At 38.3% G+C, this 6,516-nt stretch overlaps 2 long non-coding RNA genes across 3 annotated transcripts in view; one reads left to right on the plus strand and one right to left on the minus strand.

The window, feature by feature from the left end:
• The window catches only part of LOC136263677 (uncharacterized), a 41,692-nt gene that overhangs the window by 2,525 nt on the left and 32,651 nt on the right, over positions 1-6,516 (plus strand). The gene's annotated exons all lie outside the window — the stretch shown is intronic.
• LOC136263676 (uncharacterized) overlaps positions 1-6,516 on the minus strand; it is a 42,470-nt gene that overhangs the window by 1,322 nt on the left and 34,632 nt on the right. The window contains exon 1 of one of the 2 annotated variants that reach the window (XR_010704738.1): positions 514-532. The exons of the other annotated variant lie outside the window; for it this stretch is intronic. This is a non-coding gene — a long non-coding RNA (uncharacterized lncRNA). Of the gene's footprint in view, positions 1-513; positions 533-6,516 lie in introns of those variants that run through there. 2 annotated transcript variants of the gene reach the window in all.

The following is a 6,516-nucleotide window of genomic DNA, read 5'->3' on the forward strand; positions in this document are numbered from 1 at the left end:
TCGCTACAGTGAACTCAAGTAAGTAATCGAGGGAAATAGGATGGTACCGACCCTCAAGGAAGTTATACGCAAAATTAAAGGAGATTGAAAGTGAAAAAAAAGGCCCAAAAATTACTTTAAACCACTTTACTTTCTTCGTAAATATATTCTATCCTTTTAACTGTGATAAACCTATTCCTTACCATTTAACAGAGGGAACCAGAGGAAATATCGGAGCAAAACAGGAACTGTTGCTTGAAGAAACGACTAAGTATCTTCCATTTTTAACCAAAAGTTTTAACCACCTTGCAGTACAACGCAACGCTAAAAGACTGTGTTGGTGACACGCCTAGCTTACCACAAGATTCGAAAGTGGAACCGGCTATAAAAGAAGCGGTATGGACGAGGCATGTAGGTACGATGAGCGAAAGTGTGACAGCGTGTAACAATCACGGTTAATGCGATAGAACGGAACGGAATGATGGACTAAACCACGGAACGGAACGCTTTCTCAAATTGAAGCTTGCAACTTACCATTGCTGAAACTTCCCTTATAAATTAGCAGTGGCATCTCCAGTGGGTGATTAAACATAAGATAAAAAGAATTAACGGATCGATTGTGGGTTTTTGTTGGTTGTCATTAGTAACGAAGTATTATTGTGGGATGAGCTGTATCAGTGATGTTCATCCATACGGAAGGGAACTTTATGTGAGCTGTTTTTCTTATTTAGACTTTAGAAAACAGTCTGGGCCGGTCTTTCAAGTCATAAGTCAGTGTATAAATAAAGCAAGCAGGAAGATACTGGTAACAGGAAAGAGCCAGCTGAATTAAAACTTGAAGAATTTTGTGCAGTGTGTGAGGAGCAAATATTTTGGCAGACCGCAAGGAGGGTATATTCTGCAAACATCACTGAAGTGTATGCATGGAGTTATTTATATATTAACAGCTGGTGCAATGGACTAATGCCGTATTCAATAGTGAGCTGATTTTATCTGTTGCACAATTCAAGGATGTGTCTGACTGCTAGCTTTGAATCAGGCTAAATGCCAAAACTCGATCAGCTAAATCTCTATTATAAGCCGCATGTGAAACCATGCCCGTAGCCACCAGGCAAACGTGATTTGGACCAGGATGTGTGTGTAATTTCAATGTATCTAGTCAGACCTGAAATGGAACACTCACATTAATTACATGCCACCTAAGAATCCTAGGATTTCTTAAGTGTAACATTTCACATGCTTCACTTCAAACAAAACAGGTTAAATTTGTTCGTCTATTTTCAAGTGATTTCCAGTCCAGCTGGTCCATTTAATTACAATGGGACCACATGTATTTGTTACAGTGCAGGCTGTCCTGTGTTGGATCTACTCTAGAGTTGAGATTTCAAGGTAGACTCACTGCCAATGTACTGACACTAGTACTGTTGTAGCATGTTTAAGTGGAGGACAAATGAAATAGTAATGCTAGATTATTTATGTATACAAATTTTTCATAATGAAATTGATATCCCATTTTGATTTGTACTTCCACTTTGCAACTTATTCAAGAACAAGAAGCTACCACACTTAATCTTCAACCACTGTCATTACCAAGATCTCACTAGTCTGTAATTCACCTTACTGTAGTGATTTTATTGATTCATCTGTATGGTTTCTTCATTTTCCTTTGAAGTTGTACCAAGAGTTCATAATAAGGTGGAGAGTGTCTAACTTGAACGCATTCACCAAACACCCTGCTTAAAGTAACACCTCGGCCTTATTTCAGAACAAAGGCTTTACCTTCTTCAGCAGCACTAATCAACAGTTTTCTATCCCCCAGTAAAGGTGTTGATTTGATGAAAGGTGAACTTTACGCAGGGTGTTTGTACAGGCCATACTGAGAGTTAGACACTCTCCCCCATACAAATCAGTATTACGAGCTCTTGGTTGTACAGTATAGGTAAACAAAGATAAGTTTCTCTCCCATCTTATTCTAGGATTTCTATTGACAAGGAAAATTCAATTATTTGCATACAGGCTCAAAATTGAGAAAATATAAAGAAAGTGAATTAATATTAATATTATACAGTCAGTTTGCTTTTGGATATTTAATGCCTCCAACCACAACAAAAATTTGATGAATCCATGCATCTCATCACTGGTTGTCTGAACATTCTGAAAGTGATACCTCACTCAATCAACCATATAATCTGTTTATTAGACTGAATAAAGTCATGATTACCTAAACAATCACTTAATTAATGTTTTATAATTATCCTATTCCATTTTCCTGGAGGTTCCACTGATAAAATGCAATTTCAGCAATGATAGCAGCTAGCCAAGCTGCAAGTTGATTCAGAAAGCATTTCATTCTGTAAAATAGACCCCATCCAGAATTCAACTCAGTACTCAGGCTGAGATATCTGACAATAGTCCACTACTCTGTTAATGAATCATTGATGTTCACACAATATAGCCTCCTTGAGGTATCTGAATGTTTGCTTCTCACACACTGCACAAAATTCCTTTAGATTCTGCTTAGACTGAGTTGATTCAGCTTGTCACCATACTTGTTTCCTTTGTAGTGTAGCTATACACATACTGATTTATGACGATTAGAAAGGCTGGGCCTCAGACTGTACATTCTAAAGTCAAGTAAGTAAAAATAACTCACATACTAGTAAAAACAAGTCATGCATTAAGTTCCCTACTTGATATATCCGAAGATGAACACACTGAGTCAGCTATTCCCACAATTAGTACTTCGTTACTAATGACAACCAACAAGAACCCACAATCGATCCTTAAATTCGTTTTATCTTTCTTGGGGTACGCTTAATTACCTGCTGGAAGTGCCACTGATAACTTGTACAGCAATGGTAAGCTGCAAGCTTCAATCTGAGAAAGCATTCCGTTCCGCAGTTTAGTTCATCATTCCGTTCCGTTCCGTTCCGTTCCGTTCCGTAGAATAGTCCCCACCTTATTTCTCACGTGATAATCATTGCTTACGCTTCCGAACTCGTTTAAACATGGTGTGTGCAACAAATGTGACGATTATCCCCAGCCTGGACTCGTTAGAACCTTCAATAAATGGATTTCTAAAGAGAGATTGCATAAACGAATAGCTAAGTAGTAACAGTGACGTAATCAAATAAGCTTGCAATCATTGTTAAAGTAGCTAGCAACTGTGTGAAGCTACTTTTTGAATGTTTTTCCGTGTTAAAAAAATTATGAAAAATGACCTCCCACCCGCATGACTTTTTCAAATATCCCGGACGATAAACTGTCAATCAACTTGGCCTGGCCTAATATGAACAAAATGGCAAATTTCAGTTTTGTCTGAAATACACGAAGCTACTGCATGTTTCCTTTTCACCTGATACTTACTAGTGGACCAATACTCATTGCAAATAACCACCAGAGGGTGGTTTTGAGTTGGAGGGTGCTTTCCAAGGTAGTTTTTAAACCAGGCGCACGCCCACAGCCGGCCGAAGGCCGGCTGTGGGCGTGCGCCTGGTTTACTGTAATTGTTTTCGTAAAAGTGTGTGTGTGTACCTATCTATCTACCTATGTACCTATCTACCTATGTTTGTCCGTACGCACCCACGTGAGCAAAATCGTTTAATAACGGTGAAAGCAGCTTTTACGTAAGAAGTAAAAGTGAAATGAAGTCTGTATTGCACAGGTGAACTTTGCTCTGAGGTGGTTTCTTTTCGGCGGACTGAAATATGGGTGTGGTGACTTTCCTCAGACTACCTTCCCCTTGAGGTTTTCAGGCATTTAGCAACTGAAAAACAACGGTGCAGTCCTCGCAGGGGCGGATCCAGAGTTTGGAAAGAGGGGGGGCACTTTGCTGAAAAACAGTTGAAGACCAAAAAAAAAAAAAAGAAAAAAAAAAAAAAAAAAAAAAAAAAAGGTCACAACAATAATAGCTAGTGATCCTTTACCAAATATATCACGTCTGTTATGTAAAATAAAATCCTATTTATAGCTTCATAGGTAAGCTACACTGCCTCATGAACATTGTGACTGCTTGATTAGAGTAACTGACTGCTCTATTAGAGTATCTCGATCTTGTATGCAATTTCTTGAAGGGGGGGGGGGGCATTTGCCCCAAATGCCCCATCCTGGATCCGCCATTGCCTCGTACACTGCCAGGAATAGCCTATCGCTTCGAGTTGAAAGGGGGCGTATCCCTTACGTACGCGAACGAAAATGAAGAGCAGCTTTGAGGCTTTGTCGAGAGAATTTGTGGGAAAAAACACGTTAGTCACACTATAAAACAGTTTAGAAGATAGTTTTGTGCGTAATATGTTGGTAAAAGCGGTTTATTTAACAAACGCTTCCTTAGCAGTGCATAGCAACGTAATTGAATGAATTACGAATATTTCATGAATTACGAGAAATAGCTAATTATATTATTGCACAACCCAAACTACCATATTGTAAAGTAGTAATACATAGTTGGTTAATTCATAGTAGTATATACTGTCTATAGTTATTCCAGATGAGTTAGCTAGCTGCATGGCGCCTGGTTTTTAGAAGTAGCACAACATCAACTTGTTAGGCGTGCGTTCTATTCAGAGTTTTTGCAAAAAACATGCATGGGCGATCCCTATTATGAACCCACTATCGTGGTTCATGATAAGCATGTTACATAGCATTTTGAAATGCATATATCTGGTGTAATATCAATATTTTAATGAATAATCACGATAGCTACATCAAATGTATAAGAAAACCCTGAGTGTCACTGATGTTTCCAGATGATATGTCTCCCAAGAATGTGGGTAACAGTACACTCTTAACACAATTGCTTATTGAACAGTCTCAGCAGCTTCAAAGGGTTTGTAAGTGAAGTTGGAATGGATCCCAATGCTCCTAGAATAATGGGTGTGACAGTTACTGGTTGCTGCCACGTCTTCCTAATTTCAAATTTCAAGTCTGTGTACTTTTGCATCTTCTCCTGAAACTTAGTAGCTGTACATCCGTCATCAGGAACAGCAGCATGTATAAAATAACCATGACTTCTACTGCTGACATAAACAATGTTAGGCTTGTCGTGTGCAACTGCAGCTGGTAGCTATAAACTGTCCAACTTGAATCTAACCTAGTTCTGAGAGTAGAAGAGCTCTGCGAAGTAGCTATTGCAGCAGTTCCAGTTTTTTGAAGAATGTAGGGATTAGGCTTTTGCAGTTGGAGGTCCCTACGAAATCTGCAAAACCTTTTGGATATAGTTCCAAGTATACCAATAACTAATGGTATAACTCCATCCTCTTATTCCACAATCGCTCAATCTCAATCCTTAAGTCCTGGTATTTTTCAATCTTTTCATTCTTATCAGATACTCTCCTGTCAGCTGGAACAACTACATACATCAACAAAGGTTACCAAATTTTCAAGTTTTGTCAATGGTAGTGAACTAGTGATGTTAGGTCTTCTGGCAGGAATAACCTTGTCAGTTTAAATATTGAAGTCCCATTTTATCATGTGATTTTCCTGAACTGAAAGAGGTGAGTGTCTCCATAAAATTGTATCATATTCCATTTCATACTTCCCACATAACAACCAATGCAAATACTTGACTACTTCATCATGTTAGTGCTTGTATTGATGACCAGCCAGATAATTGCAGCCACAAACCAGATGTTCAACAGTCTCAGGATGTTCTGAACATATTGACAAAGTTTCTGTGTGATATATATGACACATAGCTGATAGCTCTGGTAGAAATTGACTGCTCCCGAAGTGAGGCATTGCTGGAAGTCAGTGATGGCACCAATTAATTAGCTGGGTTTCACAGGATCATCATGCACAAAAACCACGTTGACTATCATATAATACTTTATGGTTTTCTAAATGTGATAACACAGAGGAATATATTTGTTCAAGAGTCTTGCAGCAGACATACGCTAGTCAGGGAAATTGGTCTATAGTTTAAGGGGTCTGTTCTTTTACCTTTCTGTGTATGTGGTTACATTAGCTGAGAACTGTTCTACTATAGGGTATATCTTAGCCCTGTGATTTTATTTTACACACATGAAAATTTCTGCACAAAAATAAAACGAATTACATTGTCAGTACTCTATAGGAGTATCATGACCTTTACAGGTGCAGGAGCATAGATATTCTGAAATATGTGAGGTGAAGCCACTTTCCTTCCTTAGCTTTATTTATTTATTTATTTAATACTGTGCAGACCTCCATTAGGGAGTATAAAGCACAGATACATGCAAGAAAACAAAATGTACAACATTTTAGACTATATAGCTGGATTAATACAAAAATAGTCTACAATCCTTTTCTGAAAGTCATCTACATTGGTTGCTTCAATTGCAGTAGCTGGGAGGCTGTTCCATATTTTGATAGTGGCAGGGAAAAAAGAGTGCAAATAAATGTTTAAGTGGGCTGATACCTGTCTGAATCTGTAAGAGTGCCCTCTTGTACATTTGGTTATTGGCATAGCTTTGTTTGGGTATTGATTATAACTTCAACAATCAGCCATGGCCATTACTCACATATAGCTAGCTAGCTTGCTACAAGGAACCAATTATTATG

The sequence above is a fragment of the Dysidea avara genome, chromosome 8, assembly GCF_963678975.1.
Source record: "Dysidea avara chromosome 8, odDysAvar1.4, whole genome shotgun sequence".
Lineage (NCBI taxonomy): Eukaryota > Metazoa > Porifera > Demospongiae > Dictyoceratida > Dysideidae > Dysidea > Dysidea avara.